Source organism: Ostrinia furnacalis, unplaced genomic scaffold (assembly GCF_004193835.3).
Source record: "Ostrinia furnacalis isolate ACB-3 unplaced genomic scaffold, ASM419383v2 OfSCF3631, whole genome shotgun sequence".
Taxonomy (NCBI): domain Eukaryota; kingdom Metazoa; phylum Arthropoda; class Insecta; order Lepidoptera; family Crambidae; genus Ostrinia; species Ostrinia furnacalis.
In genome coordinates, this window is record NW_021133870.1 from 1737 (window position 1) to 29622 (window position 27886).

General features: G+C 35.6%; 1 protein-coding gene across 1 annotated transcript in view; it reads left to right on the forward strand.

Annotated features, from left to right (window-relative positions):
• The first annotated feature begins 3136 nt into the window (after positions 1 to 3136).
• LOC114358031 (TWiK family of potassium channels protein 9) overlaps positions 3137 to 27886 on the forward strand; it is a 109452-nt gene continuing 84702 nt past the window's right edge. Inside the window, exon 1 of the mRNA XM_028311891.1 lies at positions 3137 to 3174. The gene's annotated coding sequence lies outside the window, so the exon portion shown is untranslated. The remainder of the gene's footprint in view (positions 3175 to 27886) is intronic.

The window sequence follows — 27886 nt, forward strand, 5'->3', positions numbered from 1 at the left end:
GACACTTTCAACGGGGTTAAAGAAAACAATGGAAAGGGGGAAACTGTACCAAGTTTGGGAATCTCTGATCCGGGCCAAGCAGTTCAAATCGTCTTACAATTAGTGTTATTAAGCCACTTAGCTGGGTAATCCTTAGATGGCTCCCCTTGACTTTCTTCGACCTCCTGATGGCTTTCAGATCCGATAGTTTGAGACGGACGGGATCAGCTAAATTGAATTCATTACGGCCTGACAAGTCTTAGTCAAGAACAGACGGCAGATCAAACTATACATTTTTGCTGCAAAATAGCCTGTATCACAAGGAAATAAGACGCCACTGTGTTTAGCTTGACGTGCTGTCGACTGTATAAAATGAAATCATCTGCTACTTCTGTACTTAACGAATTTGGGCAAATCTAATTTATTTTACCGTTGAAATACAAGCTTTAAACGTAGCTATGTTTCAACGAAAGAAAACAGTTTTTTGTTGTGGTTTTGGTGGATGCACAAAGCATATTTTTGCTTTTTTCGTGAGGTTTCATGATGTAGCGCAAACAATGTTTTTGTCACGAATGCCAGTTTATTTAGTGCCACATCCATACACATGGTATTTGAAAAATTACAGTGTGTCTAATTTTTAGGGTTCTGTGCAAATAAAAAAAGTTTTAAATAAAAAAAATAGAAAGAAAGAAAATGGATCTATCAAAAATACAGATAAGATCTTTTTTTCATACCTAAAGTGGTTACGAATAAATAATAAATTAATTAGATTTATGTAAGCAGCCACTTAATCATTTATTCAAACAATTTTCAATTGTTTTCTAGAGTCATTGATTATCATAAGTGCCACTTGTGGTCTAAACTGAATAAATATTTTAGATTTTGATTTTAGATTTTTTTTTATTTATGCTGTTCAATGTACACTCAAACTTTCCGACGATTTATACGGTTTTTAAGTTAAGGAATGCAGTAGACATAATACTAACTTTATTAAATATCTTCCAAAGTAAAACTTTCAAGTTTATTGCAACGTTTAGTTGAAAATAAACCCGCAATTTTTTGCGCCATACTATAAAATAAACATGAAATATTGTAATCCTATCCAATAAAGTCTGAATAAATTCGACCAAAATTTAAACTATGTACCTACTTGCTTATTCCATTTCCTGACCAAATTTTTGCCAAGTTTAAGCTTCGCAGCACTGTGCAGCGACAAAATTATGAGCCTTAACGCGGTTTCGGTGACACCTACCCTAATCCCATACTTTATGATGTACTGCAGTACGCTGTATTCTGTTTTGCTGAGAGTAAGGGGACATGCACGTTTGAGAATTATGCTGCACAGTGGTACAGAGACAAAAACTTATAATAAAATTATAATTTGGAAAAAATATATATAGGGATGAATTTGTAAAAAGGATAATAAAAACGTACATAGACGTAGACAATAATTAATATGAAAATGAAAAATTATGTCAAGGTGTGAAAAAGAGTGCAAAATGATTTGTGATACTAATTAATTTCAGCGCACACTGTCGCTAGAGTTTTGCCTAGCAATCTATGTTTGATTAAATACATTAAAGTTTCTAAGAAAAATCAGCCAAAAACAAATTAAGTTTAATTAAGCGTTTCGTCTTACAGTATTATTAGCATGTTTCTACTGAAGTACCTCATGCCAGCTAAAACGAAATGTCTTGAAAAGTATCACATTTCATTTAAATTGGATACGTTGGTTTTCGTTCACGTTTTAAAGTGTGTTGAAAATAGTGTTTTCTGCTTTGCACAGCAGAGACCCGCTTGAAAAACGTACTTTGCACAGTGGTAACGTGTTGTTATTTGTCAGACGTGTTAGGTGTTTGGCATCTTGAATTTTTCCACAAGAAGTTTGGTTGGTTTTTTTTTGGGTTTTCGGAATAAGTTTTAACTCTACATTTTCTTGAAAGCATGGAATCCTTAGTTTATATTTATAAAATAATGACATTAAATCTTTGTTGTCTAAAAATAATTTTCACTTTATTTTGGTTTACGTAAAAAAGTATTTAATTAAAGGCGGTAGTAATGTAAAGGAATCCTAACAGACGAAGCTTACCTGGAATTGCCCCGTAAAGTGCTACCTAATTTCGCTCCCGCATTTTTAGTGCAACCGCGTTTACTAAGGCAAAGGCGTAAACTGCAAACGGCTTATCACTGTCACGGAATATTATCTGTGAGATTTTACGTCAATTTAGGGCTTGTTATTACGAAGACATCCCGTTTTTTGAAGGATCGCATGTAGTAGTATAGGGCTCAATTTTTCCCTTAGGCAGTTCGATTTTTTCAAGTTACTTATTTATAATTTTCAAATTAGTAGCATAGGTGTTTTAATAGTAGGTAACACACTGTTCTGTTCACATGAACAGTATCCCGTTTGCAGTGCCCTGTAAAAATCCGATCCGTTCGAATTTGGAATTCGAATTTCAAACACATGTGTTCACATGAGAGTCCAGTTTTGCGGGACCCAGTGGTACGATCAATGAATTTAAGTCTGGTGGCCATCGCTACACGCCGGCTGATCGCTTGTGTGGTCGTGGTAACGGGTCCTTAGTTTATATTCTGTTAATCTCGAAATAAGTCCTTATTACCAAAGATAGAATCGATTTTAAAAAGAGTTTCTTCGTATTCGATTTTGAAGTTTATTGAGGCCTCAATTAATTGTTCTTATACAAAAGTCCCTTGAGTTCCAACCATTGGCCAACGTTTCCGCTCGTGTGAATTTCTATCCAGGACACCATGAATTAGAATCGGTGTATTTATCAGCTTATTCCACTCGAAATGCTATAGATCGTTTCATCCACGAAGACGCGCCCTTCCAATTTTTGGTCGAGGGAAGCGCGGGGTGCGGCGAGTTTGATCCGAGCAATCCGAGCGTCATTATTATAGTGTGCGTGCGCACTCATGGATAATTTAGCGTGTACCGATAACACTCAAACATTAGCGGAAGAATGGTGGGGCGCGTCTTTGTGGATGAAACGATCTATACTAATGTGACAGTTTGAGGACAGTACATTTCTTCTTTTGTAAGAGACATTGCTGCTTTCTGTAATGGCTCAGTGACAGACTAGAAGTAGATTTGACTTAATAACTTTACTTATAATTAACAAGTGCTTTTAATTGTTTCAGGATTGCAGCGATAATTGGAAATAGCATCGAAAACTGGTAAGTTGTATTTTTTCATTAAATACCTTTTCACAGTTTGGTTATCAACACAAAACATTTTTCAATATTTTCAACAATCATTCTGCAATCATACCTACACCCTTATTCACACAAATGATGCTTGCTTAAGTGAGCCAGAAAATCGAACGCACAGCATTGAATAGAGCTCTGTATTGATTTGGTAAGTGTGACACCCTGTGCGTCCACGCGAACTGTGAGACCTCATAGTAATGTTTGTGAATACGGGCGTAAGTTTGTTAAAATTGGTGCAGGCTACATCACATCAAATTTTACAATGCTGTTGCAACATCGCTTTTATTACAACTGTATAAGACACCACAGTCTAACTTGATATGCCGTCCACACCTGTAACATAGCTTATTTCAAGATACCAGACAGATTGCTGCTTCAAGATAAATGATCACCATCGCGCACAGACAATCGAAGCTCTGCTGAAGGGGAAAACCAATTGGTCCTCCTGAAACACAGGGTGAAATTGCAAACAGTTGCCAACATTTTTAGTAAGCTCTAAGAACAAAATAACTTTATCGCAATTTTTTTAAACGTAGTATTTTTTGAAAAAATAAATTAATGGCTAAATAAATTAAATAAGTTAAAGGCTTATTTTTGCGCACCATATGTTTAGCTTTGCATTTGACTGTGTATGCGTATTTTTTCTATGAACGAAGTAAGGTAATTTACTTCGTTCACATTAGCACACGTGTGCTAATTTTGACCCGCTCACAGAGGATGAAAAAAATTAAACATGAAAAAATATTTTTTTTTTACATAAATCGATCAAATAACGCTCTAAAAAGTGGCAACTGTTCGCAAAGTCACCCTGTATACTGAAAAACCTTTGTGATTGTATTGTAACACTCCATCTTGGCAAGGGCACTCGATGGTTAACGGAGATTTATTTTTACAACTCCGTTTTGTAATGGCGCCGATAAGGCGTTTATTTGGAATGTGTGAGGGTTTTTATGATTTTTGGGTTGAACCTGGTGACTGTATGGGCATTGTATTTTACAAATGCCAAATGATGTCCACTGCTGGACAAAAGCCTCCCCCAAAGATTTCCACTGCATGCTTCTCTAAAAATATGACTTTTCTTTGTAAATAAATTATAATAAGAACTTTGTGTAATTTTATTTAGGGGACAATTTTGGTTTATTTGGCAGTTCTTGAAAATTCAGCAAATAAAATAATCATAATAATCTTCAGAAAATTTTATTTTTTTTAAAGAAAAGGAAAAATGTTCTCGCAAATCCTATTACGATGCTCACGATGCATTTGCCTGTTTCATGCATTATAAGAAGAAATGGGAAACATTTTCCCACCAACCCATAACACAATTAGCGGCGCATGTGAGCACAGCCGTACCATCCAATCAATTCAACCAAAAAATCGCATTACGTTTCTCCATACGCAGAACACGTTCCGTTTTTACAATTTCATTGTAATACGCTAAATCACGAACGCTGTAGGTAAACGCACTTTGAACACGTGTAATGAAATGAATAATGGAACGGCTAGCTCCATATTGGATTTAGTAGGGTTTCGTGGGTATTGAATTCGCAACGGAAAAATAGAAGTTTGTCGATAGTATTTTTTTCTGGTTCCGCAGGTTGACATTGTTTTTTTGACCTAGGAGTGTTGTGACAATTTCGATTTTTTAAAACTTATTAACTACTAGCGAGCTTGTAACAGTGCGCGTTTTTTAGTTCAAGTCTCGAGCTAATAAATTTACGTTGTTGCGAGCTCGCTGATAGTTAATAGGTTTCCAAAAATCGACAATGTCACAGCTTTCCTCTGCCACAACTGTCCTCGGTCTCCCCTACCTTTTGATTTGACAAAAGAAAAAGGAGCCTCATTTGCTAGGTTTTGACGTCCTATCCGTCGTCCCGGTTAAGTGACTACAAACGCTGCAACGCGACGCGATGCGATGCGACGCGAACAGATACGAAAATATCAAGTAGGTAGGGTAGTCACTGTGTAACCAAACACCCTGTATAATAATGGCTTATACTATAGTCGTGTCTCATATGGGTACGTGTCGTGAAGTATTGGTCGCATTACGGCTCATCTTGGACGACGAATTACACTCTTTACTCATAATCTTTATTCATTAATGAACGAGCTAACAAAGCTCCAAACATAACTAAACTTCTAAGAAAACCTACGTGAGATTTAATATATTATGAATGTTGCGCATCCCTGCCTCCGATACTGAATATCTGATTGAACTAAATGTATTCTACGAAACTGTCCAAGTGACGAAGGCACAAAAACTCAGCTCAAGACAAAGAAAAGAAATAACATAGATTATACGGATATAGAGAATTACTATAAGCGACAATTTTATACTAAGTAAAAGTAGCGCTTTAGTACTGTAATGAGGGCTATCGTTTTAGCGCTCACCAGTTAGCGCCACTGTAGAGTAAGGTCCTGTCACTTGCTAGTAGCGAAGACAGTGGCGCCAACTTGTGAGCGCTAAAGTGGTAGGAGGACTATCGTATTTGCATTCATCAAGATGGCGCCACTGTGAAGTAAGGTCCTGTCAATCGCCAGGGGTGCCAACTGTTAAGTATAAAAACGATAGCCCTCATTACATTGAAATCAGCATAGCTCATTAGTTAGATATCTACTGAAAGTTGACATTCAAATCTAAAAAAAATGACGTTTCGTCAAACGTCAGAGAAACTTCACATGGTTCAGAAATTGTATGCTCTGTCAGGTCATGATATGTCAATGTCACCCCTCCCGTGCTGCTCCCATACCTCAGGCACTGACTGAGTTAAGTTAGACCTTTAATTTTATAGAAGGTACATATTTTTGTTAACTCCGAAAAAAAAAACGGTATCGGAGAGCGTATCTTCACCTTAAAGGCCGGCAACGCACCTGTAACGCCCCTAGGTCTGCGGGTGTCTATGGGCGACGGTAATCACTTACCATCAGGTGACCCGTCTGCTCGTTTGCCTCAGGAGGCATTTTTTTATGTGACAGCTCACATTAAAAAAAACCTTTTTTGACCTAAAATAAGTATCATAATCTGTGTGTGGGGTTGTAAAACATAACGTACTATTTCCTTCAAACTGTCACAATACAAACAACAAAGCATATTAATTTATTTCACCCTAGCCATTGTTTAAATGTCCGTCCATAACACCATTCGTTAAAACGGTTGCTATTTAAATAATGCGCGGACATTTAAATGAAACTTTTGCTTACTATATTCGAGGTTAAAACTTTTACCATAATATACGAGTACTGTGTGCTTACCATGAGTTCACGTTAGGTATGCTCGCTAGCGAGTACGTCAAAAAAATCTATGAAGATTTTATTTCTTGAAAGTAGCCGCTACGAGGCGCTGCACAATAAGTCATACATTTAATGTCATTTTTTTACGCAGTCGCTAGCGAGCACACCTAACGTAAACTCATGGTAAGCACACTGGTCATCACAAAAATCGGCCCACCTACGTTTTACAGGAAAACTCGTTTCTACTGGCTCAATCATGGTGCCCCAACAATATTGGTGTTATTTGAAAGCCCAATAAATATCCTTAATAAAAAACCGGCCAAGTGCGAGTCGGACTCGTGCACCGAGGGTTCCGTACAAACCTGCAAGGTTTACAAAGTTCGTTCATTACGACAATCGAGTCATAACTATGGTATTTTTATTGCAAAATGAAATTCATAACATTACAATGGGGAAAGATGGAGGAGCATAAATTTAAGACAAAGATCTCTTTATCGTTTAAGTAATCCTTTATTTTATAGTATTTGATATGAATTTCAACTTGATAGCTCTACGCGTTCATGAGGAAAAAAGTAATAAGTTTATATTTATTAAAAAATATATATTTTGTAATGTAACTAAAAATTTAAGGTTTTCGGAATTTTTCCTTTATGTGTGCTATAAAACGTTGCTTCATGCCAAATTTCAAGATTCTAGGTCGACTGGAAGTACCCTTTAGGTTTTGATTCCCTTGCGAGTACTTGCGAGTTTCAAAATATGCAGCTTAAATTGCTGTTTCTTTTGATTGCGTTGACATAGAAGTTTGATTTTGTTATGCATACTTACCTACATACGTACCTCATTACAAATAAGTAGATTAATTATTTTTTCACTAGACAGTAGCAACCCTAACAGCGTAAGAAGAGTTCAGAGACACGCGATAGAAAGAGACAAAACTTGTAGGTGAATAAAATTGTAGGTACGTAGTTCTGTGCGAGCTGAATTCCACTGTATCGCGTCGTAGCAAGACTCGCATTTATTTAAATCGTCTTGCGGAGTAATCCTTCTGTACCTGTACTATTACTTATTCTGTGCTATAAGGGTTCCGTTTTTTCCTTTTGAGGTACGGAATCCTAAAAACACATTTTATGTCTTAATAAACGATTATAAACGCGATCAATAAATGTGACTTGAAAAAAGACTCACTTTGGGCTCACCTCTGGGATCAATTAGACCAATTTTTATGGTTATAAAACCAAATAATGATCTCACGTGTCCTCTTTAACAGATGGACAGCGATTAATCCCAACTTAACAGTTTTATAGCCATAAAAGTTGGCTCAATCGTAACTACCTATTTTTACCCTGTCCCCGCAGGGTAGGTATACGATTCAATGCATTTTTTTCCCGTAAAAAAAAGGCCTATAGTATGAACCAAGTAAAGCTGTCATCCATTTAAAATATGGAAAGGTGTTACAAATTCCTGCAAATGTCTTAGTACCTACCTACTTACCTATTAAATTAATTACCAAATGTGCTGACATAATAACTTGATTAATTGCTAATCAGACGCCCCGTCAGTTTTTAGAGATAATAAGGTAACTTAATATCCATCGACTTTAGGGTGAACGTACAGCTTTCCCATTAGACACAAAAATATTTTTTTCACGAAATTAAATAAACTAAACGTAGTAAAATCTATTTTTCTCTTTGTCAAAGATGTAAATTACTTCCAATAAATAAAAATCTAAACGTAAGTTTGTCAAATTGCAATCCTCCTTTTACTTTAGTCTATTAAAGCAAATACATGATAGGATAGATACTTATTAAGTTACTGGATTATTATAAACTCATGAATCTAGTCGAATGCATTTTTTAATAAGGGTGGGATCGACCAAACAAGAGTATATATTAATCTCAGAATAAATCGTAAGTTTTGACTTATATTATTTCCCAAACTGAAACTGTTAATATGTCAGTTATACCAGGAGTTATTCTCGGAAAGTTTGATCGAATCGGGCCTGAGAAACATGACTAGTAATAGTTTATACCCCATCTAGATTATTTATAACTGTGACCACGCAATCTAGCCCGGAATCTGTGATTCGCTAGTATGGCACGCGCGGGGTTAACCACGACCGCCACTAAGCTACGTTTCTTTATTTCTTTTGCGTCCTACGAAAACCTCTTTCTTGTTTTAAGTCTGTTCTTTTTTGAAGACAGAATAATTCTCTATCTTGATACTCGATTTCTGTATATTATTATAAACTTTCATGATCACTAATATAATAATAATTATTGACGGTATTGCTATCATTTACCTTACCTTACCTTGCTCGTTTTCATAATCAAAATAGGTATAGGTATGAATTAGATTCAGCTGTAGTTTGCCGCAATATACGACTTAATTTTAAAATGTAAATTACATTGCAAATTATTCCCACAAGCTATGTTCTTGTTCGTGCAAGTTTGTATATTACTATCACTTCATATTATAAAACAAAGTCGCTTTCCACTGTCTGTCCCTATGTACCTATGCTCAGATCTTTAGAACTACGCAACGGATTTTGATGCGTTTTTTTAAATAGAGTGATTCAACAGGAAGGTTTATAATAATATGTAAACTTAGCACCCTTGCGAAGCCGGGGAGGGTCGCTAGTTTAACTATAATATACAGAGAAGCACTCATACTCTTAAAATATTTTATACAGTGCAAATCCTATAATATGGCATCTCAAATCTGCAAATATTTTTAGCATTTTGACTGTAAATATTTGTTATGAATTTGCCGACTTTCAACAAACTAATTTGATTCTGTTATTTAAAATAATGTTAAAATGTAATATGGTAACATAAATTATTATAGTTTTGTGTTTGTGTTTTAGTCAATTATTTACTAAAATGAAATTTATTATAGCTTAATTTACTGTCAGTTTATTTTAAAATAATCAATATGCCGAGCAGTTATTATATTTAAATAGCTATTAATAAGTAGGTACTGATGTAGAAAAATAAAACGTTTGCCTGGCTTAGGGGCTTGCGGAATACAAAGCCGTTGCAGGTTTGAATTCCGCTGGGGAAAAATGAGTATGGATAATCTAGCATGTATTGTAGAGTCAATGAAAAAGTACATTTCACTCTGATTCTAAGTTACTCCAAACCTAGCCCAAACAGACTTATAAAGGCAACGTAAAGATAATTAACTTTTTTTAAAAATAAAACCGACTTCAAATGCGTGAACACAAAAAAAAACTAAAAATTGAAAATATTGCGTATAAAAAAGTTCATCCCCAATTTTCCACCCTTGGGGGTGAAATATTTTCTTCAAATTCGCATGAAACCACCCTTTTGATAATACCTATTCAACAAAAAAATAATCGTTCAAATTGATTTATAATCGGCGGGGATATTGCGTATAAAAAAGTTCATCNTTTTGAATTAAAACCAAACCAAATCAAAGAACACTAGCAATTATCTAGCTTCAAACCCATAATTCAGCAATCCACTTGCTCGTATAACCTCGCCCTAAGTAGGGGTCAACAATAAATCCGTGTTGAATCAACCGCGTAATTATTCTTTGCCTGGGATAAATCATCTCGTGGTGCCCGATAGGGTCGCTATCAATCATAAACTGCGACAGAGGTGAGAATTTACGGGGAGATTACGTTTGACGATAAAGATGTGGATTTTAGGATAACTTTTGTGTAATGTCTGAGCAATGCTCGGAGTTAAGTTTAAGAAAAACACGATGAAAAAGTTTAAATGAATGCCCGTTTTCACCATTAATCCCTAATTTGAAGTGACCTATTAGGTAATATTTATCAGGAATGGTGAAACACACAAGTGAGCTTAATGCCCGTTGCATCAATTCCACTTTTGTGTTTTAAATTATTCAACATCATAAAACTTAAAAAAGCTTCATGAAGAAACAGCTTCGACATTAAACAGTAAGCATAATGAAAAATGCATCCGTTGATTGTGGCTTGTGGCCATTAGAATATGCACTCTTTGATAGAAATTCTTTATAACGTTAATGCGAATGCATTATTAAACTTGACATTGGACACTGAAGCAAAACGTATTGGTATTGAACTTTCTAACTTATTTGCTTAAATATGCAGTTTTTTTTATTCATGTACATCAGACTTAGCAAAATAGCACATTACCACTGTATAAGATGTCACAGTTTTTTAGCTAGACGTGTTTGTTTGAACTAATATAAAATTAATACTGAAAATGGAAACGGTCTCGCCAAATGTATGAGTTTTTTACGATAACTTTAATTTTTCCTCCATGATTTTTAATCTCAACACAATAAGTCCAAAAAAGAATCCGTTTTACTTTCAATAAAGAGAGCGGAACTCCACTCTCAAATTTCATTTCCGGCGAGAGATAAAGGTTGGATTGCGAGAAATCCGCATTATCCTTCGTCTCCTTTGCTTGGACGGCAGGCTTTATTGCCTGGACTTGTCTAGGCTCAAATTAAACTTAGATATGCCATAGTTGGATTCTAATATGGAAAGAAATGATGTGTGTTGATATAGATTGCATACCACCGATGCTTGAACTCTTTTATTAAGAAAGTTCCATGTATTTAATCGATTTATATAGTACATAATAATAATTAATAGCCACGTACCGGAAAGCGCAGAGTTGACGTCCACCCATGACCTCATAAAGGCGCTGGATGCAGGCCGCTACCAACCGGTCATTATGGAAGTCATTGGGGGAGGCCTATGTTCAGCAGTGGACATCCTATGGCTAAAATGATATGATGATTTATTTAATGAAATTTTTATACTTTTTTAAAAAATATTGAAAAAAGTAATGAATATTGGATAGGATCACATCACTATCATCATTTTAGTATTAAAGGTACTGAATGGTAACTACCTTATAGAATCGACCTGCATCCAGTGGCTTTCTACAACCTTTAAAAGGTCTATCCAACTTGTTAGTTGTTCCATACTGCTAAATTAATAAAACATGTGAGTATCAGAGAAGAAAACAATTTCAACGAAATATTGTTTCAAATAACTATTGGCATCGAAATAAATTTCCAAGCTGGCAACTTTTATTAAAAACCAATCCCGATTGTCTTTTATCCCGCATGACATCTGTTTCATCGTCAATTTCTAAGTTGTGACATTGGAGCTGAGTTCAACTAAAAACAATTTACAAGTCGGTGGCTCCACGAGATCCTATTATGCAAATATCAAAGCTTGTATTGATCGGGGCCCGATATTGGCTTTTGATTTGCAAACAAATGCCGCCTTTTGTTTTTTAAAGGCAATGAAGTCTAGGCTCTGCAGCGAGACTTTGTTTTCGTCTTTTTTGTTAAGTTGGCACTAAAAGGAGTTTATTTAGGCTTTGAGTTTTATTGCTAAGTGGGAAAAAAAGAAAACTTCAAGTTTATTGACAGAAAAAGTATCCAAAAAGGCCAAAAAGCAGACAGTAGAATCTCTGTAATTTGCAACTAAATTCGCTTCAAGTTTTACATTAAAACATTCCCACAGTAATATTAAATTACTTATACTAATCATTTAATAGTGCCTATACATACACATAATAAATGCTCGCATTTTAGTACTTCCGACGATATAACTAGTCTGGCTAGTATTTCCTAGAAACTAGGGGATTATTGTTTGGTATGATTAATAATCTTGGTTATCTACAAATATTAATGCTTTAAGCAGTGTCATATTGTGTTTTTTGATCACCTTCATGGTAAGCCTGGAACCTTAACTTATTAGTTAATCTGTGGCGGAACTCTATAAATCCTTATGGTTCAAGTGTAATAATAATTACATACATTCAACCTGAAATTTTGAGCTACACGTCATTAGTTCATTAAATAGGTACCATAAGTTTTTGGATTGTAATCTATATCACATGTAATAAACACCATGAAATTATCGATAACTTACCAATAGCCCACTGATTTACGACCTCTCTATTTTTCCTCATCACACTTCTACCCCTACTAGGGTAGAAATAAATATACCCCTCCATATATTAGTCCAGACTATCGCAAGTGGAGTCCGGTCTAGACAAATAGCTCGCAGATAAACGCTCGCATTTCACCGTTTCCGAGACCTGGGACTATGACACACGACTGGTTGAAATTGCGACAAATATCTATCCTTAGATAATACAGGGTGTCCTAAAAAGTAGTGTCAAGCCGAAGCCCAGGAGGTAGAGCATCACTAAGGCTGGGTTGCACCATCTTACTTTAACTTTGACAAACGTCAAAAATCGGGACTATTTCCATCTCTCGTTCCCACCACTGCAACTCCTGTATGGTCAAGATATACAGCTTGATCGCCAATAGAAACCCAACCAGTAAAGGTCAAGTTTGTCCCGAGGGAAAAGTTATAGTGACATTGGACCCGCGACGAAATTAATCAGAAGAACATAATAAGAGTTTGAAGTTAAGGTACGACTTCACACCAGTGTAAGTAAAACGGATGACAGGAGACAAAAAAGGTTTAAGTACCTTTAAGTAAAGGGGTAGTAATTATTTCCCTTAATAATATTATTACGTTTGGAAACATTTCAATAAAAAACTGGAATATAGTAGTAAAATACTTGGCTTAGTTAGAGGGGCGGGTCCATTAGTAATTTGTGCGAATAAAATTTCATTATTAAAACTTAAAAAGTGCTAAAAGAGCAATAATATTCTAAGTTAAGAAACTCAAAGGCCAGACCGTTTATTGTTCTAAAAAAAATAGAAAATTGGGACGGTCGAGGCTATTTCAGTCTTCAATTGTTTGAAAAGTATTGGAATAACTTTACGAGTTACTTTAGCGTTGATTCAGTTCAATATAACTTCCTTCGCTTATTATTTAAGGCCGGTATTCATTACAGAAATTACTCCTATAAATGTGCTCGATAGCCTAACTTTTCCTATCACTATTAGAAGTAAGTATGAACAGTCCTTAAACTTGACCGACATAACATTCAGGGACAACAGTTCAATAGTTCATCCCAACAATATGCAAGTAATGAGGAGGTTGGGGATAAACGGATCAGAAACACCACTCAAAGCGTCATCTCGCAAAAACAAAGGGCTGCGCGACATCAACTTCTGAATGAGGCCTAAACTAACAACTGACAACCCTCGTGTCAACCCGCACGCTGCGGTCATAGAATGAGGGCCTAACTACAGTTAGAGCACAATGTAGTAAGGGACGCAAGGATCTCCATAAACCTTTGTTCTTAGTCGTCTACCACTGAATGAAGGTCTTTCTTGCCAGGGCAATCTCAAAATTTCATAATCAACAGTCGCACGGTCAACCTAATAAAAAGCTGACAGTGTCCAATGGTTCTGGAACTCGGGATATCACCATCCGTAATTGACTATCTATTCGTCTGCGTTACCTGGCTGGACAAAGGTATCGCCCAAGGATTTCCACAAAACCGGTCTAAGGCTGCCCACATTCCGTTGATTCCCGGGAAGTAAGTAATCAAGTAACCAATCCGCCAAGTATTTTTTTACATTCGCATAGTGATTTATGTCTAATCTGTGAGTCGAACCTAGTCCTTTCGATTCTAAAGAGTCCAAACTTAATACTGGACCACGGAAGACGTCAATTAACTTTATGGGTGTTTGTACCACCACTAAGTTACCAATTCATTTGTTACGTAAGTCCCTGTCCGCCCAGGTACATTGATCTAGGCGACAAACGGGTGCAAAAGACGTAATAGAACGTGAACTAACGTGATAATACTATTACTAGGGATGTGTGAATGTCGATGGTTTAAATGTCGATAGTTACCTTAAATCAAATGTCAATTTCTATAGCGCTATGGATAGGATTCATTTGTAATTCCGATTATCCCAATTCCCTAAGGTTACTGGAAGATAATGTCTTACACAAGGCATTAAGTTCAATTTAGACTCATTTATGAGATATTAAAGATAAAATAAAATAATAAGTAGGTAAATGAATGGATAAATTATTTGAAATAGCTGTCAATTAGCTTATATCGAGAAATAAAAACATTCATTTCCCACGCATGAAAACTGAGGTATTACTGGATAGCGAGATTACTGTATCTACTTTGATATATCCTAACTACAGTTGAAGAGCGGAAGGACAAAGTAAGCCCAAGGGCAATAGACATGTGGCGTTAACCCAGCATTTTAGTACCTACTTTCCTTTCAACAATCAAATACAGCGGTAGAAATTATATTTAGAATTTACTTGTATGTACTATGTACCCGTGACTTTGTACGCTTCGAGTAGCCTATTTTTTACTGTTAGAGTAGGCGCACTCCGTTGATTTTTAGTTGGCCGATAGTTGTGCCCGATTTTAATTTGTATGAAGAATCGGCCAAATCGAATCGGCGTAGTGTGCGCACTCCCATACATGCCCCTACTGATCAACTGCCCGACTAAATTATCGGCCGACGAAAAATCAACGGTGTGCGCCTACTCTTAGTTTTAATGCGTCAACTTTCTAGAAAATCTATCCAGCAGCGTAGACGTCCAAAACATTATTCAAAAAAGAAAAAATTTCAAAGAAATCCAGTATAATCTAAAACTAGACGTGCTAAACTCAGATTACCTAAACAAGATTGTAGTAAGCTCCTTAAAATGATGTCTTACTACGAAACGACAAATCTTATAACGCAAAAAAAAAAAAGAAAAACATGAAAAAGATCTAAATCTAATTTATTTCAAAGTCCAGTAATAAAGGAGATTACATTTGACATCATCAAAGTTAATTTAGGTACTTTAAATAAACGCATTTTGGAATGATTCATTTAATTTTGCAAAATGTTTTATTGCGTAATAGGTACAGAGCTTAATTATCAGACTATACTTATATTTTTGTTGCTAAATATCACCTAAGTTTTTATCCGACTGCGCCAGAAATGAAATAAATGAAAATCCGTAACACTAAGCGTAGTTTCAACGATAACTTCGTTTTAATTGCTTTTAAAACGTCCATTTACAGATCGTCGATAAACCATTCTATCTAAATACATCACTATTCCCAAATAATAGAGTATCATTAACGGTTTCGAATAATAATTTTGTCTAAATATTTCTCTATTTACATTTACCGGTAATCCGGAGTCGACAGATCTGGATCGGGTGCCAATATTTGCCAATCTCTAAAATTTAGTACCTATGTGACAGAAAACCTTTCATTCGATACCCACCAGTCTGCCACTAAGGCTAAATGTGAAGTCAACAACGTCGTTCAAATTGCTTGCAAATCGTCTATCCGACGATAAATCATTTAGTTTATGTGCCACTTCCATATTTAGGGCACCGCTGATCATTTCTGCGTAAACACAATGCACCTTGGGAGCACCCGGTAATCCGGAGTCAACAGATCCGGATAGGGCGCCAATATTTGCCAACCTCTAAAATATGAGTAGACAATACTAAAACTATTGTTTACTAGCAAGTTCTGCTAAATACCGACTATTGTCACTATCACTACATAAAGAAGCAGCACAGTGTTTATTTTGATGAGTTGTAGTCTGTACTTACCTACTTATCTGAGAGTCTTATTCAAAACGCTAAGCTCAGAAACGTCACTGAAATTGCTTCAAAACGTTTATTTTACGACTGATAACCCATTCAATCTAAATACACCACTATTATCTTATAATTAAGCACCATTTAGTGTAAATACTTCACTTTTTCCATTTAGGGTATCGCTGATCATTTCTGCGTAAACACAATGCACCTCGGGAGTACCCGGTAATCCGGAGTCAACAGATCCGGATCGGGCGCCAATATTTGCCGGCCTATGATCGGCATTTGCACGTGCATTAATTAGCAGTTTGGTTGAATGCTCGTTTTCAAATGGTATCTTGTTTAGTAAATTGTTCCTAATTGAATTTAGCTTGTAAGCTATTAGGTTGGAGGTTATTTGAAGAGGAATTTCAATTTTCAGATGTACAGAAATTTTAGGTCTGTATCGTGTAAATCAATGTTCACCACTGTCCGTTTAGATATAGATAAGCCTTGCAAAAACCTTGTAAATCTAAATTATTTTTATTATCTCTGCATAATCCATTTTCTCTTGACATAATTTAACCATTCCGCTCCTTGATACTTTAGTCGACAGTACAGCGAGCTGAACTGAAAACTGTAGCACCTTATGTAGTTTTATTTGATGCTATTTTGCCAGATATGTACTATGTTTATCTTCTATTTAATTAGGTATGTCTAATTAAATAGAAGATAAACCTACCTACCTATACCTACCTATGTCTAACATGTGTTGACTAGGTATAACCTCTTCGGGAGTAATGTTATGCCCGTTTTCACCATCAATCCCTATTTTTTAAGTGACCCCTATGAATACAAAATTCCTGTTATGTGTTACCATAGGGGTCACTTAAAACTTAGGGATTAATGGTGAAAACGGGCATTAGGCGTCTATAGTGGCTCTTAAAGTCTAACACCAATTCTGACCATTTTGATACAGTCCTCAAAATAAAAAAAGACTTCTAAAGAACCGGTTAATCCGGGTCAACAGATCCGGTCGGACGGTGGTTAGTATTTGTCTGACTTTACAGCTGCATTAATTAGTAGCAGTACTGTTTCAATGTTCATTTTCAGTTTCAAGGCAAACTTACAAAATAAATGAAACTTGGAAGCTGCTTTAGTACACAAAGTTATCTGACCGGCATTTTGGTGGATGCTTAAATTATTTGAATTTCAAGATAAAATACTGGAGTTAACTGGAACTCTCAAAAATGCTGAGAACTTGATTGAAACTCTAAAATAAATTCGAGACTAGCATTTTAAATTAAACCAATCACAGGCTTATTGGTTTAAATTAGATCTTTCAAAACCAATGATTTTTAAAAAATAATTAAAACCTAAATAATGCAAAGGAAATAGTAGAAATTAGTTCCCCAAAACAAATTCCCGGAATGATTACCATAACTTTGGCATTTAAATGGGCAAATAAACCTTCATCAAAGCATCCAAAATTACAAGAAAAAACGTCGGAATGATTATTTATTCACAAAAGGCCTTGCAAAATGAGAACGCAAACCGCAATTTTCATTTCAATAACAGTGTTCTACTCGTTTCATCACAAGTGCTTTCAAATCCCCAGAATTGAGATTAAATAAAATTCAAACTCAAAAAGATGTAGCTACGCATAAAGGAAACCATTTCGTAAATTCAACATTTATTCTGGTCTAATTTAAAATTTCTGTGTCCGGACCGGGGCAGTGTTGACAAGCCGTCTTGTCTGTCCCGGGGTACCGGATTTTGTGTAGCGTAAAATCGCTGGCATAATGTAAATGGAGACAGTGTCCTCTCTGCTAGACAAACTAGTCACTCTTAAATGCAGTGGGCATCTTGTTGGTGAATGGGTGGCACTGCTCAGTTTACTCTTGTTTTTAGGTTTTTTCTTCTTCCATTATTATGTGCCACTGTCATGTCTATGTAATTGCCTGTATTTGTGTGTCAATTGTAATAAATGTATATTTCTTTCATTCTTTCTTTCAAATGTTGTGACAGAAGCCTCTATTCGCTTAAACAGACACTATAGCGTTCTCTTCCTTGTAGCTTTAATAATAGCATATTATTGTTATTTATTAACATGTGACACGTTGTCTTTGACGATAGCCTAGCAACGGGATTTTGGATAACCGATTAATCCCCTTATATTAGGGGAATTTTGGAAAGTATTTCTTAGCGGATGCCAATGTCTTAATAAACCATCTGCGTGCCTTTCAGCTCAATCTATTCAATGGTTTGAGTCAGTCGTTCGTGGATATCCATCCATGTGGGTTGGGCTGGTTTTAGAATCGCGCTGACCGCTCGCTGATCGTCGGGCTAATAAATCGAAATGTATGTAATTGAAGCAAACGTTCCTGAGTGACGCTGATCGCTCGGCGCCGACACTTCATACAATTTGGCTGTGAGCGCTGACGGTCAGCGTGCGTCAGCGTGATTCTAAAACCAGCCTTAGTATACCATTTAGACTGTCACACTGCAAAAATTAATAAGGAACAAAGGAATATTCTGGGTTAACAGGACTTACAGGTGACATACCGGGCCTTCTGAATATTTTTACCTTAGCCGTACTAAGGACCGGTACTTACAATTAGTTAGGAACGATTAGCGATCTAAACACAGTTGAAATAAGGTCCTCATTTGGATACGAGTGAATTTAGTAATTTTAGCAACGTTTACTGTTTTGGATTTAGATTTTTTAACGCTGACGATTTAAAAATAAGAAATTGCAAACCTTGGAGATATTGTGTTGAAAAAAGAACCAGAAATTAAAAGAAGTAAAAGTATTTATAAGAAAATAAATGACAAAATTTCAAATTGAGGTGAGCTTTGCGTTTCTGTCTTAAAAAATGAAAATAACATTAGAAAAATGTTTTAGAAAATATACCGACAAAAAAGACGAAAATCTGAGACATAATAACAGCCTGATAAAGATTCATTCTGCGATTAAAATTAGGTACATAATTCGTTTATCGTCCGTATTCACAAACATTACTATGAGGTCTCACAGTGCGCGTGGACGCACAGGGTGACACACGACCCAATCAAAGAGCATACATTTGCTGCTTCACTTAAGCAAGCAACTCTTATGAATACGGGCGATTGTAACTTATGTATATGAAGCTGTCAAATAGATCGTGACATCCAAAGTTCGTAAAGATTCGAAAAGAACGGACACAAAGAAATGTTGCAATCTTTTTGACTATTTTGGGATTACGAAATGTTTGAGTCTGACTGTACAATGTGTTAGGGGCGAATGCAATGAATATGACGTATAGTCTGATGTACTATACGTACATAATATTATTTTTGATCGACTATGATAATTCTAAAATATTCCAAAAATCAACATCTTCAAATCTGTACAAAATAACTAGTTACTTATCATAGACCGGATATTGCCACCTTCTTGCTCATTTCCGAAGAACCGCAATCTCCAATTCGGAGTTTTCTTTTGATTTTCGTTTACACGTGGAAAGTTTTGGGCTTTTAGTTCATTAACCTGTGCTTTGTTCTAGGACTTTCATGACATTTTAGGGTTCGTTCCTATGGCTATCCAGTTTTGCTGGGACGAGTTGCACGATCCCGCAAAAAAAATTGTGTTTGAAATATTAACGGATCGGTTTTTTGCCAGACACTGCAAACGGAAATACGGAAAGTTCTTGTGAACGTTAATATTAAAACACGTAATCCTACTAAACGATATTCTGCAAAAAACGGGATGCCTCCATGGGAACAAGCGCCATATACTCCAAGACTGGAACAATACAGTATTTTTTTCCAAAATATTTTGTTGCTTTCCTAAGAAGGTGCTTTTAAATTTTCTGGAAACATTTCGGATATGGCAGAAACTATCCTCTTTTCTTTGGAATACTTTGTATTTCTGTGGGGAAAGTAAAGACAATAATGAAAAGAAAAGGTTAAAACAATACCCTCACTAAAATATTATAAAAGCGTTGGTATTCATACAAATAAAGTATCAAGAATTTGCCTTTTTCCCCATTTCTTACACAACAATAGTTCAATCGCAACAATCCGCCTCAATTTGTAGGTGTTTTCCTTCCCACTCGGGCTCTCGGGTTGAGAAGCCACGAAGGCAACTTGACCTAGATCCCGCGGTCAAGGAAACGAACCCTTAAAAGCATTAATATGAATAATAATATCAATATGATGCAGGTTGAGCTTAAGTACGCAATATTGAAAGGAATAAAAATGAAGTGAGTTCACGCCATAATACCCCTAATGGAAAAGGCTGGGCATTTACCCAAGTTTTCCTTGAATAGGTAATAGTAACTGTGGAATTATTAATGTAGAGAAATTCAGTTTCACTAAATGTTGACTTTGGAAATGAATGCGGTCCTTTTGAATTGAAACACTTGCCAAATGTTTGTCTCGAAGCGCTTGTAGGGCAAAAAAAGAATGAGACATGTATAGGCTCCTTAAGAGCATTTGAAGATTTGTAAGTACTAATTTAATTAGTCTAAACAAATAAAGATAATTTTGATTTTTTATTTTGATTTACCGCTTTACCTAATCTAGAATCTAGATTCAATCTCAAGTCTGATTGATTGCTGTATATTTGATACCGTTATCGAATCTATGTTTGATACCATAGATTTGTTAAGTCTTTATACGAATAAAATGTAGAACATGGAATGCAAGAAAGATATTAATTAACTATTGTATGTCGATAGTATACATAGGCAGAATCTATTATACATAATATACTGAAATTGAATCGAGTTTTGAGCGTTCCTTTAAAGTATGGACCTGAGGATATCATTGGCATTAGCAACTCTACAAAAAACCACGACTTTTTAACGAAAATTTGGGAGCTCCCCAAGGTCAATCATTAGACCTATACTATTCCTCATCCTCATTAATGACGTTCAAACTAATCTAAAACAACCCTTTCATCACCTATTATATAAGCTGGCATGTGAACACTTTATATGTCAATTATTCACCGTATCAATAGATATATTGGTGCAGATATATTAGCACATCGACCCTCATCCGAAGCTTAATTACTGTTCATCGGGTGCGATGGTGGCTTCGCTAAATGGGCCCGCATTATATTTTGATTCCGGGAGATTAAACTGATATTGTAACATGTGACGGTTTTCGCTAGATCTCTGTTTGAAAATTAAGCTAGTTGATTCGCGATTTAGATTGTGAATTGTGAATAAAAACCCATATCAAGACTGAAATGAGATGCAGGCCAAGAGCTTCTTCGTTGTGGATAAAAAAAACTTTTTGAAAGAACACTAAGGACGATACGAGCGTTACTCACCTCACTCTTTAAGTTAATTTAAGTTGACATTATGATTTTCTGTAATAATAATTATTATAGCTCTTTTTATTGAAATTGGGTTTTGTGCCTGTACTACATTGAGGTCGTCTGTCCTTTATACCGATACTTCAATTTACGACGGCCTCGGCTAACAATCAATAAAATACACACGACAAGACATGTTTGAGTGGACCTGGACACACTTATTTTTTTACAGCTTACGCAGTGCCAAAACATAAAAATATTGGGGCATTGACTCGACCGAATTTGGTGATGCTACATTCATATTTTTAAAGATAACACCAGTTTCAAATGAAATTGTATTAAACTAAGTATGATAAATACAAAGTTCTTGCCTTGTATAAATAGAATTAGTTATTTATTCGAAACAAGGGAACAATCTTTAAAAATAACTTTTACGAGTAGGCCAGTAGATGACATGAATATTATTTAAATCGGAAATAATTCTTACAAAAGGTTTTATTGTTTAAGCTTCATTTGTTACTCATTAACGGTTCCTAGAGATTGAAAACATTGAACATGTCGTATGGAAGTGCGTACAATACACCGATTTGGTATCGGTCGATTCTTCATACAAATTGGAAGCCGACTCAACTACCAGCCAGTAAAAAAATTGTTATCTGCGGGGTATCTTATAGTGCTAACTAAAACAAACTCTACCAAGACGTACTTATCCCACTATCTACTAATAATTTAGATACAGTCTTCAAGAATTTCATATCAAGTTTATGAACGTTGTTACAGTAAAAACTTTGAAGAATTTTGTTGATTAAGCTGGACATCTTAAATAACAAGATATGAGTAGGTAAGTGCTCTATTATTTTCGACCAATTTGATATTACGGAGTTTTGATGGAATTTAAAGTATAATTGTTGTCTAAAGATAAAAGATCCGTATCTAATCAAATTTTTGAAGTAAACTAAAATGTAAATTAATAAGTCTATACCCTACCTATTTGTTTATGGCTTTGTAATCGTACTTCACTCAAAAATAAAGGAGATTCTAAACATACGAGTGCTTATTATTTAAGTACACGAGTACGTCGAACTTCTTTATTTATAAAATCCTCAATTACATCAAAGCCAATGAGTTGATTCATGTTACAAGTAGTAAAATTTGACTTTCGCATTCTATTTTAATCCATAGCAGACTCATTTCTCAGAAATACTTAGCAATTACACAATTTCCAACTCGTAAGTAAATCATATGAGAAGTACTGAAAGAGTTTCGGCAACAAAATAAGGGAGTCTTAAGGGCTCTTGAGTTAAGTCTAATTATAAAGCCTATTACTCTTTTGAAGCTTGACTTCTGAAGGCGTATATTTTTGATACGAACCAAAGGATGTTTTTTGAATTTCTCAACTCATATGAAGTTCCTGAGAACGCCAACTAAAAAGAAACAAAAGTTTGACTACGAGGTCGGTCTTTACAACCATATTTTTGAAAAATTTGCGCCAACCACCATTGTCGCGCGGCCAAATAAGTTTTAAATAAATAAAAATTAAACTGAAACATAAAAAGGAAAATAATAAAATACTCGTACATTAAGTTGTGTCGCAAGTAACACGAAAGACCTGAATAGAGTCGAAGTCAAACACACAGTAGCGGCAAAACAGTAGGTCGCATTCAACTTAAGTTATTAAAGTATTTGGGGTTAATGAAGTCAGGGTAACTCAGTAGAGGTTGTAAAAAAAGAAAAGACCAAAAGACATAAAAAAGAAAAGTGATTAATTAGAAAGAGGGGATGTTGTTGGTAACACAATTGACAGTTATTGTTTCGTTACTATTAGAATTTTTACGTTGAGGATCGTAAAGTTAAGTACAATAGGTAGGTATACCGCATCCAAAAATATTCATTAGCTCTATGTATCAGCTTGATGTTCCTCGTAGAAAGCACGATTTGCTGGACTATTAGTATTTTTTCACCTGTTGCTCACCTACTTTTCGTGAAGTTTACGTACTGTACCTCACTACACTGTATCAGTTGTGTGAACACTGTAGTTGGCAGCGTCCTCGCACAAATTATATAATTAATAACCGAAATTTTAAAGTTAACGAAATATTACCACGACTTTAATGTCAGTTGGATTGGGTCCAAATCGACTGGCCAGATCTTTGACCCGAGTTTTTTGTTTCCTTTAATTGCGAGTACATTTGGAGCTTTTAATATTCATTAGATTTGTGCTGAGAATTTTTATTGTGAGTGATTTATGATGGCGGGGATCTTAATTATGTTTTTGTAAAGATGATAAAGAACAAGTCATCTCTTTCAAGGTTAAAGAGGGTCAATTGTAAGAGCATTTAGCTTATTCCTTGTTTTTAAAGATAGTATTGTTACTTCCGATTCCCGCCTTTTGTCATTCTTAATTTCAGCCAAATGTCTTGCCTGGAAAAAGGCCACCCCCAATGATTTATACTTATAACTATCGCTTCTGCTTTCCGCGACCTTCACAAAGTCGTCGGTCCATCAAGTTGAGGCCTGCATTCAAGTCTTCCAGTCCGTCCGTCCGTTGCCACTGGATAACTTTTTTGCCCCAAAGGCTTTGTGTATATGATTGATTCCGCCACTTCTTTTGCAGCATCAGCCAATAATGTTGTCCCTAAGTGAGGGTGGTATAGCAAGCTGTATTTGGGACCTGTAAAATTCTAAAGAATTTGAATTTGAATGAATAGCATACAAAAACTCTTCTGCTAAGCAAAACAAACAATATTTCACACAAGTTACATCGTTTCTACCAAAAATCATAATGTTCGCGGTAAAGCAACAGGTTCATTTGGTTGAAGCTCGCTTCCACCAATAGTAATCCAAGTGTACAATATTCAGAGGCACGTAATAGTATTGTTTAGCTGCAAATCCCTTGTGATCAATCGGCGTGCTGCAATATGACCCTTGTACTTTATAAATGGGTACTTCTCATTTACACTCAAATTTGATGGTCACACAATAATATTTCATAAACGGTATAAGTTAGAACAATAACTTTGAAATCAGATGATAAAATATCTATTTAGCTACATACAAAATAAATNTTACAAATCGAGAGCCATTTTCAGTTTCGTTGATAACGAAGCTTTGAATGGCGCGCCCGGAGAGGCTTAGTTCAAACGATCATTGCAAACGTTGTGATAAGGATAGAGACATGCGATTTTTGGTTTTACGAAGGTAATACGATAGAGAATAATACAAAGTAATAAAAACCACCGGTTATAGGGCCATTTTTTGGAGAAATTTATCAAATAACCAAAAAAACACGAATTATAAAGCAGATTTTTTTTCAAAAAGTATCATTTTTTATTATTTGTTGGCCTTTTTTGTGTATTTCATGTATTTTTTTAGTATCGCCTGCTATTTAGCATTATTACTGTTTTTATTTTATCAGGATATACCGCTTAGTTTAAAAGTTATTACGTTTTCTTTACAATAAGTAATTGGAAGAAAAAATATTCTATAAAAAATTAAAAAAAAATCTCAAAAATTTTTTGACCTCTTTTTTGTCCATAAAAATAGGTCTAGTTTCATCTATTTTCATATGTACACTTTAACGTGACTCACACTGTATATGTTTTATAAACACTTAAGAGGCATTTACAGTAATAAAGTTTGAAAAAATTATTGCTGTGAAGTACAGAATCACTTTCGTGGCATCAAAAAATTCAAAACGTGAAAGCTTCCAAACGAGACTCACTATTTGTCTGATTTACTGAGAATACAGTCTTCACATCAAGCGCTACAATTTTTGTTTACAAAAAGTTGAAATAAGTTAGAAATAAAATTCGCCACGAAGGTGACGATGAGAACCGTGGCGATGAGAAATACCCAAATAAGTGGTAACGGCTCCGGGATTTGGATGGAAGATTGGGTCTTCTTGGACTGTCTTGGATTCAATTTCCATGAAGGACCCACTAAAATCACAGGGATTAAACGTACTTACTACTAAAGTTCGTATTGTAGCTAAGTAATCAAACTTAGATTACGAATTCCTCTCAACATCTAACGTAATAAGATTTTTGGTAGAATGCTGATCCAGAATAACTACTCTTATCTCTACATTTTGTAGCTTTCATTTTCGATATTTCGTACATGCTACAATCCCATTATAAGTGTCAGTACTAACCACGAAATCGTAAAACAAAAATACTGGTGTGTACTTTATCAACTAATCATGACGTATGTGTTGACAGTGGCCCGGTAGTTTGCATTGTGGACTGCAGCTACACCAAAGGTCGCGCTTTCGATCTCCATACAACACAAACTTGTGTGTGCATAAACATAATACAATATACATAGTACAGTACGAGCCTTACAGAACTTAGAACTAGATGGGCGCAGTGTAAACGTCTCTAGACATTTTTTTACATTTTATTTCTCCAACAGACAATAAACATACTGAACATATTTACACTGTGGCTTTGCCAACAAACCCTTGGGGTTTCGCCTTACGTGTTCTCTTATGTTATTTGCTATCTCCACGAATTGTATCGCGGTGGTTAGTTTGTAATGCATTAATAAAAGCTTAGATTGCTGGAATCGGGCAAGAGTGGTTATTTCTAATTCAGTACCTTAATTATGTATTGGGTTTTACTGATAGCGGTGGAAAGGTTGTTTGTTAATGCCAATAATTAAGGGGATTTGGTATTGGAAGTATTGACTATTGGAGTATCTTTGGTATTCTGGCATTCTAGTCTGTTGTTCTATTCATATTGTGTTTATTAATTTTATTAGAGCAAGGCTGAGTGGCACCACCTGATATTTACCGTAACTATAATGATAACCGGTGTTTTTTGTATGGAGTTTTTTTTTTTTTTTTTTTTTTTTNTCGGTATTACTGGATTCTGTGGCCCATCTAACAGCACGTTCAATGGCTAACAGTTCCGCTTGAAAGACGGTACAGCTGTTGTGGAGCTTAAGTTTGTAAGTTATAGGCGTTTGGTTAGGCTTCACAATGACATACGCTGCTCCAACTTTACCATCCTCCAGCTTACTGCCATCGGTGAAGATCTTGGTGCCGTCAGATGGGCAAAGTCTATCAATATCTTGCTCGGTATATGCCGAAGAGAATTTGATGCCCTGTCGCACTGCAGGGTGGGGAAGTTTTGCTGGTGGTGTGGGTTTTTGTAACTTGATGTTCGAAGGGAGATATGGGGAGCATTCCGAGAGTTTTGCACGCTCGGTGACGCAAACCTCGTGGACTTTTAGGTCAAGTGGAGTGAGCCGTGCAAGCGAGATAGCAGCAATAGTTGATACAGTACGGAAACCACGTATTATCTTAACAGCAAACCCACGCTGCAAGGACAAGAGACTTCTTTTAACNGAGTAAGACAGATTTTTGACATTTGTCAAAATTAAAGTAAGATAGTGCAACCCAGCCGTAGTTCCAATTATTATAACAGACACAGGTATGCAAAAAATTACTGTAACTAGTAATAAAGATAAGTGAGAGGTAATTGGTTGGGTAATATTTAAAGATTTTTTGATATTATACAATACCAATCTTTTATAGATAATAATAGAGTCTGATAAAAATTATTATGTCTTACATAGTTACATTAGTCTTGTTATTTGGTATTAAAAAGCAATGAAACAATAGAAGAGTACAAGAACACAATAGGACATTTTGTTGAAAACTAATTTCGAATTTTTATCTTGATGAGCCATCGTTCGTACATTAAGCCATTAAGCAGAACTATTAATGTTATAAAACAAAACAGTAATTTAAGCATTTTCCTTTTACACCACATCATCAATCACTACACCATCTCTTTACGATTTTTAACCTTATAATCCTACACTTAAAACAGATAATTCCCTGACACCAGAATAGTCACTTTCACAGCCCATCCAATCTCCGAAATTATCATTTCGTCCAAACCAGACATTTCTACGCGGGACGTCAAGTCACGTAATATCTCTTGCAGCAGCCAGGGTATAGTAAAAGTTAACGGTATGGTTCAGAATTGTGTGGTTTCTACGCCATTGGTGTTTAAAATTAGATTGTTATTAAAAGGATTTTCAACGTTATTTCATAAGTAAATTGGTGCTTGATTATTATAAATTAAAATCACATAGCCACGATACCCGAACGGTGAAGGGGTCGGAGTGGCCGACTCGAGATCCGAGGTACGCGGGTTCGAATACCACCACCGCTCGACTATTGTGGTGAGCCCACTACGAGTGGGCTCACAAGCTTATTTAGCTTACCATGAGGGGCTAATAATCTTTAAAAAAATCATTAAATGCATCTTTGGCGCGAACCAACTCATGCATTTATATTATGTGCTGTGCAGAATTTTTGTCTGAAATCCTTTGCTTGATAGTTTTGTTGATCCTTAAGCCATGGCTAATCGGTATCGTAAATCCACATCAAATAACAATAAATAAATTATTTTATGCCTTAACTTCATCACTGTAACTGTTCTAAATAGGGCGGTGAAAATTTGCTAAGAATTGAAGAGCAGTGTGTTACTATCATGATAATGACATGACTTACTCTGTTTACTTTTACTATGACAGAGCCCATGGAAACCATGAATTTAACATGAACAAAGATTGTTGGTTCAAATGAGCTATTGTTTTGGCATGACAATGTGGAGTCCCGTATTTTTAAAGAAGGCGAATAAGGTTTTTCTTTTAAGCCTCATATCACCCGTAAATTCGTT